Genomic DNA, 14,787 nt, shown 5'->3' on the forward strand with positions numbered 1-14,787 from the left:
CTTTGGCGAACTTTATTTAGTTACCTCCACTACCTCTAGAGCTAGCCGCGCTTCTTTTTTTACGGTCAATCTACATTTACGTACAAGCCTCTTTTGTGGATGTGTTCCCTCGCTGGCACACCTCATGTCCGACCCACGATTCACGCGAGCGAGAAGCAGGGACTCCCTGACGCGTCGCGTTTTTGCAAGGACACTCTTAAAGGCCACTTGACACCCGTCTTTCTCTATCGCTAGCTGCCTTCATTAGCGAGTCTATTCAGGTGCGCTGAAAAGCGTAGCAGGGAAGCGGAGGAGTCACTCGAAGCTCATCAGACGCACCCTTTACGGACGTTTCCGAAGCTCGCTAGCACCGGAGCCTCTTCATCGAATGACACGCACACACACTGCCCTTTCACGTTCTCTGGCGACAACCCCGCTCTCTTAAAGAAGCCTATTCAAAGCCTGCCACTACGTCATTGAAGAAACGTAAGTCATCGCGGAGGCTACGTGACTATGCGTAACCTCTGGCTCTGAAGACCGTGAACAACACAAAGGTGATCAGCGTGAAGCCGGAGGAGACCTCGAAGATGTTGCCGTCGGGCGCCCGTAAGGCGCACTCGGGGAGACTGAGAAAGGCTTCCAAGAAGAAAAGTTTTTTACCTGGCTACGCTTTTACTAAGTGAATCTGTTCGTCTTCGTTGCCGCAAATACCTCACTTTCAACCTGATTCGTCGGACTTTCCGGAGCGCGCCAGTTTGCAATGTGTTGCGGTTGAGTATATAGGACTGCTGAAGTAATCAAGCATTTCATGTCTCGCTTGCGTAATCTAACCCCATTTTTAAAATTTGTTTTCTAATCACACAATTGACGATCTTCAGCGCTACTCCGTATGATTGAAGCCCGTATATACATCTTCTCTCATCCACGAAAGCTTTCGCTTCTTGCACACAAGCGAGCAGTACAATGTTTTTGCATACTGTTACAACTTGCACGCACAACTTTAAACAATTGGGCACCTGCCGCTGTCGCTCAGTTCCTTTGACATTCTGCTGCTGCGTAAGAGCCCGTGGGATCGATTCCGTTACGCGGCGGCCTAACTTACATTAAAGCGAAATTCAAAAAATGGCCGTCTACTTATATTTTAGCACACTTTCTTAACAAAATGCGTTTTATGCAGTGAAGCACAAAAGTAACAGTAATGCCAATGTATTTCTCCGCACAGTTCTGGAATTATTATCTCGAAACTGATGTCATCCTGAGAACTCGTCCCATAGTGATCCGCCTTGCAAACTCCACGGCAACAACTAGTAAATTGGAATATGGGCCATAAGATAATTAGTTAAAACATAATTAATGCTTTTTTTTTGTTGATAAGTCGATTATCCATTTCAATGTTAAGTGCAAGTAATGCCTGCCTCTTCGAGTAGATCTGCTCATGAACTAGAATTGTGCTATCTGCCACAGGCAACCTTAAAAAGTTTTGAACGTGTTCGCTGTAACACCCGGTATATGTTATAACACGTTGTTTTTACAAATATTCATTACACCAAGCCATTTTGTGCGGTAAAGCTGCACGCTGAAGTCCTTAGCGTTTTCTTTGTCAATGAGAATATTCGTACTATATAAGCCTAAAAAAATGCTGCCTTCCATGTGCAATTATACTTGAAAAGCGCTGACTACTGGTCTAGCTATACATAAAGTTGACTGGAATACACCCCCCCCCCCCCTTAATAAAAAAAGAATAAAAAGACACAGACACAGGGAACAGACGAGGACGGACGCTTCATCATCGCTAGTTCCCATATCGCCATATTATTTTCGCCAAGTTTTCCAGGCAGTACGTGCAAATGAGATATTCAGACAGAAAATAGTTTGCCATAAAACAGGCTGCCATTTTCGACGTAGCGTAGCACACGGCATTAACCCTTGTGATCCCACCGTAGCGTCGGAAAAGACATCCCCGAAGAAACAAGACCAGCGTTTTGCAACTCGGATGTCTCGACTCGGAGTCGAATCTTAACAATGAGTGTGGCTTTCCCTTCTCACAGAGCTCTATGCCGCGCTGTCTCCATGAAAGCGCCATTTGTTCGCACACGTTCTACTCCATTCAATGCAGCAGAACCCCCCTCGACAAACGCTGGCCGCTTCATTGAACATTTTTCGGGGTGGGGAACGATGCTGGTGCATAAATATATGGACCCGGTGTAGCTGTGGGGCGTCAACCACCAAGAATAAGTCAGAGGCGCACCTGAAAGAACAACGGGCTAACTTGGTTGCTCACTCGCTTCTTTTCTTCAGCGCGAAGAAGATTTACACCGAAACTATACACGACGATGATGAACCGCTGGAAAGCGCGGTCTGCCGATGGGCAACCCTGCGTGTGCTGCAAATGCGCCCGTGGAGCTCAAGCATTTAAACATGTTTAAAAGACTGCAGCCGTAACTGTGCAGTTTTGAGAAAGGTGTGCTTTAAAGCGCTGCTACTCTCTACCTGGCCCCAACCGTGGCGAGAACTGACATGTGTTCGTGATGGCAATGATTGACTGGCCCTGTCGCAGTCCCTCTCTATATACAGGAGCTACTTCAATGCTGAAAGGGTTGGGACGCCACTCCCAACGACGGTGTCGTAACACTTTTGTTCACCCCACCGAAGCTTCCCTTTTCCCCACTGTGCACTCGGACACACGACAATGCGCTTTCGTTTCAGGGAGCGGGTCTCAAATACATTGTGCCTTTCTTATGCAATCCAACGTGTAATACATTCAACTCCTTCGCGAGCGAGCGCTCACCGCGGTTTGTGCTTCTCGCATATTTCATTTACTCTCACCGAGCCGCGCTTTTCTTTTAAATGTTTTTTTTTTATAACCCCCAGTTTAGCTAGGCGCATAAATTTTTATCCACCAGCTCACCTTACTATATGTATATGCTGGAGTCTCCACGACTCTCGCTCCTGAGTATCTCGAAAGCCCAAATTAGTCTCTCTTCGCTGAAATCACCGAAGCAGGGACTGGCCGTAAGCTATCAAAGAACGGTGTCGTGGTCCCAGCCAAGGTGCTCCTAGCTGTCGAAAGTTTCACTGAGCCACTCGCGAGCAGCAGAGCTTGCAGGATGAATACGGGATAATTTCGTGCCTACGGGCTTCTGATATACATCAACCACGTTTCCCTCCCATTCACAGCTGTTCTGTCCCTTTAGGAACCAACTTTTGTTTGTTCTATACGCTTCTTATACGTGCCCTCCACGTCCTGCGTTTCCTCTCAACTAAAATATCGGTTGTCTACGCTGCTGACTCATCTGGCCTGTATTCTTCATATCACCTATCGTTTCCAAGCAAAGCTTACTTTGCAAACCCTCCTGGTCTTTGCTGATCGTGGTTGCTGCCGTCTTGCTGAATAGCTCCCACACACAAAATAAAGGACTTACCCACGTGTCTGGTGGTGGAATCAAGCTTCGGTCTCCCAGAACAACCTGATTCTCTAAGCAATAGGCTTTATTTTTATTTTATGTGTTACCTTTGCTATCTATCAAAGTGATGTTCAAGAATACGGCTGTGATGATTGTACAATAAAAATGCTATAGGACAGAATAATGAAACCACAGCTCACTGTACATCATGTTAGCATGGTGTAGACTGACGAACTGTTAATTAATATCACTTGAGTATTTTGTGTGCTTCAATGCGATGAAGTCAATTAGGTACACATTTCTGTAACTGAACAGTCTCTACGAAAATGATATTGGCACGCCTCTAAATTGGTTTTCACGGCCCCAATGTACGCAATAACTTTCAAGTCGTTCGGCAAAGATGCTCTAAGAATATTGAAAAACATGCTTCTGCCACTTGAGGTTAAGACCTTCTTCAAACTGCCAAGTAGTACTTTATTTGTCAAAACATGGGTGTACGAAAGAGCGTATTTGTTTTTGCTGGTGCCAACTGTTTCTTGTGCAAAACGAGACTGATCTACAGAACATGTTTTCCTGGACTATTGGTACGTTGTGCTTTCTTTAAGATGTCCTGCAGAAGGTCATAAAACATTACGCAGATCCAACCTACATATTCGAATCTACATGCGAAGTGAAGCTTTCCTACAAATATACGCTATAAAACTATGTCTGATGCGTACAACTGTCTTTATTGTCGCCATATGCCTCCTGTAATCTCATGTAATGTTAATGCTTACCTGTCGCACTGTCCCGAAGTTCCATGTCGTGCAATGTTTATGTTTATGCACTGCACTGTTTACAAGCTGTGCCGAAATACAAACAGCAGTTTGTGCAATTTTACGTTGTGAGACTTTGACGCAGTGATGTCATGAGGGCGAAGGCTACGTTTGACAGTGGTCAGTTGAAGTTTGTCTGGCTGGCGTTCCCACCTTACCTCTCCTTGCTTTCTCTCTCTGTCTTGTCGAAGGAAGAAAAGGGAGGAGAGATGCATTCGGTGAAAAGTGCGATGCGAAATACATTAGCAATTTACCCTATAGTTTGTCGGTTTCATTTGAGCGTCTCTGGCCAAAGAGAAACTGGAAGGCCTCATCAAAATGGGCGTATTGTGAGGCTGATCAACGTGATTTCTACGCTCCCCTGTATTTAGATAGTAACTGCTGAGGGTAAGCACTTTGCCTTAGTGGAGTGGAAATGCTAAAGATAGAAGAACAGCAGAAGCGCGCGCACACGTGGAGGTTCGCACAAAGTCTGTGCTAAGTAGCAAATGCCTGTCGACTTGAGGAACCACAGCTGTGGAGCAAGTATATTTCATAAACGCTCAGAACTGATTAATGGCACAGGTCCACTGCTGTCTTGATGAGAATCTGTCCTATACGAAACATTTCCTACGCAGCCTAAGTTTCCCCGCGGTTAGATGGGCAGGGCACTGCGCCGATGTTGCACCTAGCCACAGTGGGCTCGCGATACGTCTTCATCTATTTGCGAAATTTGTGTAGGTGACTCGTTACGCGCGCTTTAATTGAGATTGAGCGTGAGTGGAGGCAGAGGGCATGTTGGAGAGCGTCTTCAGAAATGGGGTCTCCGGAGACGCCCAAAAGTAATGTAGTGAGTGTCGTATTTAACCGAGTTTAGCGACCCTGCTGAAAAGCGTAGAAGTTAGTTTATGTGAAGGCCAGGAAGAATGTATTTTGTGGAATTAAACGAGTGCTGTTCTTGTAACACAGGTATGTTAATTACACTATATAAATTTATATCTTGACAACAAGAAAAAGAAATCAAGGTTCATTTTTTTTCTTTTCGCAGCCTTTCTTTCGTATATTCGCGACGTTGTTTATAACGAATATTATAACCAATCATCCTTCGTTGAGGTAGCTGCGGGCCATTATGAAGGCTTACCAACACAACGGAATTTCCGAATTGCTGAGAAGTGGCCGTGTCAAAAGGCAGCTGCATAAAGCGTACTTCTGGCGTAAATTTTTGCTGGACACGTCAACGAGTTAATTTGAATCTGAGTGATGGCCAGGCTGCATTCTCTGCCGTAATTTCTTTCTCATCGTTGTCCATCCGTGAGGATAACCAACACCAATCATTAGGCTTCGACGACCGCGTGATTTTGACCACTCTGAAGCGGTTGTGTTAATTTCTGTTGCTGTTGTTGTTGTCATCTGAACTCATGAATCATATACATGCACTATGGAGGTTTCGCCAAGGTTCAGGCGGATAAAGATAAATAAATGTAGAACATATATTTCGCTTGAAGACTTGCGAACCTTGATAAACTGAGACGCAAAACGCCATGCAAAAAAAAAATAGTGATTCCGCGGATCTCGCGCATTTGGTAATCAATTTAGAGAAAATCTTTCTTAAACGTTTGCGCAAAATGACGACAAGCGCTACGCCGCATGTGCTACGCCAATGGCGCGTCATTAGTTGGCGACACCTTTTTCTATTTACCCCTAGCTTATGGTATAATGGTAGTGGTCTAGTGGGTAGTGTGGCAGTTAGCAGTGGCTGATGTGCAATGCGCTTGCATCCACTCGGCAATGACAGCAGCAGCCAGCTGCCGTCACCCGCTAACTGGCTGTAAGAGGTAAGCAAAGCTTTCCTTTATAAATACGTCACAAATTTCATCCCGCGTGGTTCCGGCTCCATGAAACTATAGTTTGCGTCCCACGATGTCGGCTCGGTTCACAAATAAAACGGTTTCGCAGGTCGCAAGCGATAGCCTCCGGCCACTAGCCTCACGCGTAAATGATGCCTGCCGATCATCTGGCAACGCAATCTGAGCCTGCATTGTCATTACCACGCGCGCCCTGCTTTCGGGCAGCATTAGTGCTGGCTTCGGTGCCAGTGCCTTCTCGCTCTTGTTTGGCTATTAAGCAGAGCGAAAGAAGAGAAACCCACTCGGGGGCTTCCACCATCACCGCCACCACCGAAAGAGCGGCGCCGCGTCCGGACCTACAAATGCTCGCCGCAGCTACCCCGCTCTCGAACACAGTCCCGTCAAGTGCCGAACCCGCCAGCCTCGGGCGCAAACGCACGAGGAACGAGCGTCGTAAGAAATCGTGACCAGCCCCGACCCGGAAAGAGCGGGCTTTCTTTTCTTCCAAACCGCGGCGCCGGCGAGGCCAGCTCGCGCCAGCCCGCGTGACCACTGCTGCCCACCGTCTACAGAGCTTCTTGCAGGATGTGGGAGAAGAAAACAAGAATTAAACGAAAAATTCAGCGACGATGGTAAGGAGCAAGTAGAAAGGCAAAACCGCAGCCGTCGGCACTAGCGTTCTCGATCACGCGATGTAAAGGAGGCTTGAGCTGGCGAACCAAGTGATTTTGTTGCTGTCCGGTTTACGCCACGGCGTTGAGTTCTCACTGCGAGGCGTAGGTGATTGGGGAGTGGGGGGCGGGTTTATGATCCCGGGGTTTAAAAAAGCAAAAAAAAAGAAAGTCGGAAAGTGCAGTGAGAAAGTTACTTGCACCTGCATGTCAGTTGAATAATAATAATAAGGAAGATAATGAAACGAGCATGGGAACAGGATTTTCGGGCAACAGGTGCATTCAGGTGAGATACTAGTTATTATGTTTTCCTCGTTGTCGTTACTTTGGTGTTACAAAAAAGGTTTCAAATATGATCACTGGAGTTCCGGCACCCTGAGCTTCTTAGCCGCAGAGGTGAAGCGAGCGTAAGGATGGTCAATTAATTTTTTATTCCATTAACGATTAATCATTCATCATTTCAGCCTTTAATCAATTAATCGCTTTCGATGCAGGGTTTTTCATCGAATTATTGTTTAATCGAAATTTTTGCAGGGCATTTTTAAAAATGTTGAAACATAGTTATCTAGTGTTGTAGGACCCCATTTTTTGTTTTAGAGGTGGAACCAAGTTTGAAACACCATTGTATTAACGTTTGATAAAGGATAATATTTAACTTCTTAAAGGCTAAATGTAGTTGGCACTAGTGGCTTTGGAAAAGATAAACAATATGCCTTATAGAATCGGCCTTAGCGCAAAATTAAATAAGAGACGTATGGCACTAGTGAATCCTTGAACACTACAGTTAAACAAGAAATAAGAAAATTGCAATAGTGAAAGGTTAAATAGAACTGAAATATTACACACAGGGGAAGATAAAATTACTGGTTTAAGGTTTTAAACCAGAGGCTCTTTTCTACAGAGCAAAGGAATGCCAATTGGCTGGAATGTTCCCGTAAAACCGACACCTTTTTTTGAATGGCCACACAACGAACATGTGAGAATAGATGCTTGGACGCAAAATATTTGCTGGAATCGACAGAACTCCATTGCTACGTCAGAATACATGTTCCCAACCAGCGCGCATGCTGTGCCACGTCCTTAGTGAACTGGGAGTGGCACGACGATCAACAATTGGATTGCGATAGTAAGTCCTGAACAACGAGAGCATTTCAAACCTCCAGCTTCGGGCGGCGTAATGACGTGTGCGGTGTTGGGCAAGAAAGGAGAAGCGCAGGAGTCGGCATCACTCGGGACCACGGAGTAAGATAAACAGGAGCGCCGACTCCGCCGCCGCGCAACGCATTCGCTCGGGACAAACCGTGTAACGCTAAATTAGTCATCGTGTAGCGCCATCTGTCGAGGCGCGTGGAAAACAGCTTGCTTCCATGTGCGCATGCGCTGAGTGGCGGAGGCCGGTGGCGACGGCAGCGCGGAACCGGCAGGGCGGCACGCGTAGAGCTTGTCGTCTGCTAGGAACGTGGGCCCTCGTCCGCCTCAATGTGACAGCAATCAAACACAAAAAATTATACGCGCACAAATAATAAAAGCGCAAATAAACACGCGGTAGCGCTTTTATGCACGTATGCAAAACATTTTTACGTGTCTTTAGAGGAAACATACGATAAATGATGCCGTACAAAAAGACACAACAGAAGTACTTGTTTTTCACTCCTCAACGTCTGCGCGGAAACGAAGATGCGAAATGTTCGTCTTCCTCGCTTTGTTTACCATGTCTGCAGTATGTTTATTCATGCCTGACGGAACAAGGTATCTTGATACTTGTGCGTGAAGAGACTGAAGAACAGGACAGTGTTTTGTTCCCGGCTGTAAATCTGGGTATATCAAAGGACGCGAGAAGTTTTCGCTCTTCACGGCGCCATCTGATCTTCAGCTACTGCACCAGTGGCGTAAAAAAATTGCTGAAAGTAAGCGAGCGCTTAAAGAAATGGACAAAATATGTGTACGACACTTCGAAAAGCAGCTTATTTTTGATAGTTACTTCAGCAAAGACAAAGGCGATGTCCTACTAGATGTAAAGAAAGTGCCTCGACTTCGAGTCGGAGCCGTTCCTTCAATTTGTTTAAGGAATCCTGGCGTAGCACAATGATGCTGAATGCCAGGAGGAACCAGAAGACGCCAATGCATAAGGACGGGAGGAGCTCAATTTAAATTTGTCTACAACTACACCCAGTGCAGGTGCCTTTCCTTGTCCAGAGACATGCTGTAATGTAGAGAGAGAGAGAAAGGGAAAGAAAGACAAGGAGGTTAGCCAGTGTAAATACCGGCTGGCTACCCTGTAAATTCTCAGCCTTGCCTTCGAGATGATTTCCCCCAGTTAGTGCACACACATAATCAGAGCTTCTCTTGTGAAATAATAAGCAGGAAACACTGGCAGAATTCCCAATTATTATGTTTATTGAGAATGTGGCGATTCTGCTCGCAAGAGATCCGGGCGTCACGAAAATGCGCCGCGAGAAACAAAGAAGCAAGCGAAGCATCTTAGCACTTCATGCGTGCTCAGATAAAAAAGAGCGATAAACGTCAGCTTTTGCATAAAAGCTTCTTTTCGCTGCCGTCTGTCATTGCTTGATACCACCCGAACTGCCGTTATATCGCCTTACCATTTGCTATAGTTTTACTTTCCGTCTTAGTTTCCGTAATTTGTTTGTTTTCTGTTCCTATGCGTTGTAAAGTTCCATGTAGGCCACCTGACAAATGCCCTGCATTTGGCCTGTATAAAATAAATTAAATTAAATGATACATGACTTGTTTCTCCTGCTAATGTCACTCCGTGAACCGCAAGAGCTATGTACGCTACAGGTGTCAGGGCGTGCGCGGAGCAGGCGACAAAACGGATAGACAAGCAGGCGCCGCGAGAGAGTCCCGAGCTTGTTATGTATTTTGGGCTTAGCTCACCGCGCCTTTGCTCCTTCGGTTTGTTGGGCCCGCCTCTCCGCTCCAGATTTTTTCCTCATTCGTAGCGCCATCTGGCGAACACGCTGTGAAGCAGGAACTGGCGTTTCAGAATGTATCCCTTCCAGACGAGCGGAGTCGGCGCTCCTGTCTTATCGTACTCCGTGCTCGGGACTCCGAAAGACAGCCAACATTCGCTCCAACATAGCCGCGCAGTCACTGCTCGTGCGCCGTCATTCCAGTACGATTTCAAAATTTTCGCCCCCCCCCCCCCCTGTCGACCGCTCGAAAAGGATTTAATCGCGCAGGCGTAATCGATTAAGTCTATTAAATGAAAGGTCGACATCAGTAAAGACTATTTGTTTCGCACGATACATTTATTCGATTAATCATTAATCGCTATTACCAACCCAAAGCCAGCGCTTGCGGAGGATTTGTCTGAAAGAAAGCGCGACAAGTGTAGTTAGCTCACAGCTCACGGGCTTTTTGCACCGTTAATATAAATGCCAGCCTGAATTTAAAAATAAAGGTTCGTTGTTCCTTGCTAAGTTATTGCACTAGGCATAGTTGTGATACCCTGATGCCCGGAATTTCAGGGCTAAAATTCAATAACGAGTGACACAATGATGGACGGCAAGCAGGATCTCTACAGAGAACGTCAAGATCTACGAAAACGACTAATCGTGGCATAATCAGGCCACATTTCGTACGAAGAGCAGCGAGTCTACCTGTGCATGTATTAGTACCAACTCTATAGTTTGTGTATAAAAATAAATAACGATCGTTCGTAATAAATTTTATTTTTCCTTAGTTGACAGCTGAGTAGTCGCAAAACATACGCTGGGCTGGATTCGACATTTTTTAGTAGAATATTGTCCGTCTGCATTCGCGATTGCATTTAGGAAGTTGTGTGCAGGAAACAGTTACAAGTGAGCGCGAAAGCGATTGTAAGTCGACATGGGTGGGAAGCAAACAAGTACGGTGCTATATAGTTGCAATAAATCATTTTGCTTGTGAAGCCAATGTTCATGCCATGCCATTTTGTATCTCACTGGAAGACCACACATCTGGAAGTATTCACAGGCAAACTCACACGCGTACAAAATCACTCATGTGCGCCGCCATGCATTGAGGGACGCCATGACTTGCCACGCTTCCGCACATCCGCTCATTGCCGCGATGGCGGCGCCACCTGTAAGCGTGAAAAAAAATTAAATTATGGGTTTTTACGTGCCAAAACCGCGATCCGATTATGAGGCACGCCGTAGTGGGGGACTCCAGAAATTTGGACCACCTGCGGTTCTTTAACGTGCACCGAAATCTAAGTAACACGGGTGTTTTCGCATTTCGCCCCCATCAAAATACGGCCGCCGGGGCCGGGATTCGATTCCGCGACCTCGTGCTCAGCAGCCCAACACCATAGCCACTAAGCAACCTGTAATCGTGAACATTTTACATCCTAAATGCATAGAATAAAGGACAACAGCCTATATAATATAAGGTTGTGGCTTTAAACAATACACATGGTGCGCTTAATAACAGCCGACTTATGTAGTGTAATCTGAAGTCACGTGGACAGCATCCGACTCCACTATCAAGGTTTCACTCCAAAGTGGCGCAGCCCACTGTTTTCTTTCTTTTTTGCGACTTTCTATGAAAATTTAGAATTATGATTCCTACTTCAAATGCGAACAGCATGCTCGATTGTGTAATTATTAATCATGGTCTACATTTCAAGCTAAATCACGTGACACCTTCTGGACAGCTGACAGTCACATTAAAGGGGGAATTGAAATTATGCGTGATTAGGAAGACTGAACGGATGACCAAGAAGAGAACCATTAAGCCACTCGTCAATCAGAACTGGTTACCATTGATACCACTTCTTGGAGAAATCGGGAATGGCCGCGCGATTCCAGGTTCTCCCCCTTGAGCTCACCACCTCTCATCGGCGGCATTCGTAAGACCTCCGAGAGGAATACATCTTATACAGATATAAGGTACGCACTGCAATCCAGGTGTCAATTGAAACTTTCGTGAAGCGGTTAATTAAATGCCATAAAACTCCTTCATCTTCTGCTCTGTGAACATAGCGATTAGGGGATTTCCCGGCATCGCAGCAACGCATGGAGACTCCCACAACGCGGTTTAGGCAAATGCTCATTTACACCATCTCCGGGAATCGCCAACTTTGCTATGACACTTCATCCAGGGCCGACCCATTTTGTTATCGCACTATCTCCATGGATCGGCTCATTTTATTTGCCAAGTCCTGGCAAAGAAGGCACAGAAATTTCTGATTTAGTAAAGGAATAATAATACTACTAATAATAATCCACGCATTCAAAACAAACAGCAACAAGAATCAGGCCTCTCAAAGCCCCACTGGCCTTGACTGGCAGTGCCAGGCAGCAACAAACTGCCATAGATACATAACAACAGGCAGGGAAATGAATTCGCCCTATTGTAGAAAATTCTGTCAGAATCATGCGCTTGAAGGCGCACACCTGTTGCAGTGTGGAGAGACCGTTTGTTGTTTCACTGCAGAATTCCGACGGGAACGAGCAGGCTGCTGACAAATATGCAGGCGTAGCATAAATAGGTTATACATATACGGGGTGATCATTTTGAAGTTTCCCGGAATTTTGAAAAATCGCCTGTCGCGGATAACATAGTTCATGTCCTTGAGCTTGATTATTCAGAAAGGCGGACATTACTTTCACGAGAAATCGAAGCACATATTCAACAAATTAAAAAGGTTACTAATTAAATTCCTAGTTAATCACTTTAGGGACATATTCCTAGTTACAAATTGTAGCCGGTGAACTTGCAAGGCGTGTCTACTTGGGATGAATTTCAAGAATGACGCCAACTTGGAAATATGCGCTGTCAAACTTGCCGTAAAAAAGCACTGTTCTTGAAGTTACTTTTTTAAGAAACGCTTTGTTACCCATTGAAGAGCAAAAGTTGCTATTACGTCCATATAATTCATCGCACGCTTGGGAAATAATATTTAGAAACTGGTGTAATCCTGAAGATTCATTTCAAGTGAATAGGCATTGCAAGCTCGCCGGCTAAAATTTTTAAATTGCAATGTGCCGGAAGTCCTAATTTAAGAAGTTAATTACTGAATTCTTGTTATTTAGTTGGATTTGCGATTCGATTTCTCGTGCAAGTAATGCCTTCCTCGTTTGATAATGCAGCTCAAGGACAAGAATTATGCTATCTGGCAGAGGCGATTTTATGAATTCTGTAAATTTAAAGATGAGCACCCCATATGTAATCCGACTCATTCTATGGCTACTCAACTGTGTGCGCGAGCTAGTCTGCGCCATTAATAAACCGAAAGCATACAGTGCGGTTAACAAAAGCGTCGAAATTTACACGCTGGTTATTTTACTTTATCATTAACACAATTGTTTTAAAATCACCCGTGATATATAGCATAATAATACTTCTTGAGGTCGACTACTCTCAGAGGCGGACACTATTTGACCAAAAATTGGAAGTGAATATTTGAATATTAACACATTTTTGCTAATTACCTTTTCACCAATTACATTAGGCCACATATTGCAATTTGGGAATTACTACCGGTGACCTGTAAAGTCATATCTTATTCGAACGAATCCTGAGGAGCACACCAGTTTCCTGAAATGCGTTCACATAATTTGGGACGAAATGCATTGGTGTTCCAGTAACTTCTGAGTTTCAATTCATAAAAGCGTGTTTTGTTAAATAAGTAAGTGGAAGAACTGTGAAATTTTACGGCAAGCTTGACTGCGCTTATCTCAAAACTGGTGATAGTTTTAAAATTCAGTCCAAGTGAATGTGCCCTGTAAAATCACTGGCTTCAATGAGTGTATTGCTACATGTGCGCTAAAGTAATAAGTTGAAAAGATTATTAGTGATTTTTGTTAACTATTCAATTATGCGTATTGATTTGCAATCTGTTTGACTATAGTTCTTCGAGTATTGTAGCCCAATAAGTATATGTATGCTAAATGCCACAGGCGAATATTTTTATAGTTCGGTCAACATTTAAATATAACACCCTTTATATGCTCGTAACGTTACAATAGTGCCGTTTGGAAACTACGAAGTCGGAACGGCAGATGCAGAGGGCTGAGACAGAAAAACACAAATCTTTAACATCAGCTGCGCTGGCTTTTCGTACAAAATGGAATAGATGCTAACGTTTCACTGGGATAGCCATTATACGCACATACGGTATTACGCGGCTATGTGTATCCGGTTATTGCCGTGTTTGCAAGTGCTCGCCATAATCTGCCGACGCGTGTATATTATATTTTATTAAACACGGGGATAAGTGCAGCGAATGATAGTCGAGGCCACTGACATCGCATGCAAAGGTGATTCTGCATTGGCAAGGCTTCACTATCACTCCCGCGTACCTTGATAGCTGGTTGTGGGGAGGGGACCTGTTAGTGACACGTGATTTGGCTTAAGCATACATAATTCATCCTGATTTGAAATTCTCTTTACCTGTATATGTCTAATTGTGTATGAGTACGTCTTATTTGCGAGTCGGCGCTTGCTGTCTTTGTGTCATGTCGTTTAGCGCTGTTGCTAACAAATGCATTACCACCTGCTCACCCAACTTAACATTCGATAGTGTTGTACGGACACTCGAGGCGCATTCATGTCGTCGCCACTGTCCTGCTGCCACAGCATTGACGGCGCATGCTCAGGCCGCGCGGTGAGCTAGGGTTAGACGGTATAGAAAAGACGCGAGAGACATGCATTTCCTTTGGCTGCAAAAACGATGAAGCCAGGTGGACCTACTGTCAAGTGCGCACTCCGCCTGCTGAGAAGCCGTGCGCTTATCTTACCGGGGTGTGTACAATTATATAAGCAGAACGGACAGTAACCGTCAAGTTAATGCTACATCTAATCCTTTCACTGAGCGCTGACGAAAGCCGATAGTCTGTCGGTCTCATTTCGTGTGCCGGCGATGCACGACGCCTGTTGCGACACTGCCGGTGCTCCTCATTGCGCCAGCGTTGTGAGACGCCTGGTATCTGCAAGGGTGATGTTCTCGCTGCGCAGCGACCGGTTCGTCGCATGGTGTGTCGTTCCTACAGGTTTCTTCCGCGCATTTTTAGGACACCGACCGAGGAGCTCGAGCAGAATGCTAAACTTTGCTTTCGCATTCATTGCATCACCTTCGAGGGAA

This window comes from Dermacentor silvarum, chromosome 10, assembly GCF_013339745.2.
Source record: "Dermacentor silvarum isolate Dsil-2018 chromosome 10, BIME_Dsil_1.4, whole genome shotgun sequence".
In the NCBI taxonomy this organism is placed as follows: Eukaryota; Metazoa; Arthropoda; class Arachnida; order Ixodida; family Ixodidae; genus Dermacentor; species Dermacentor silvarum.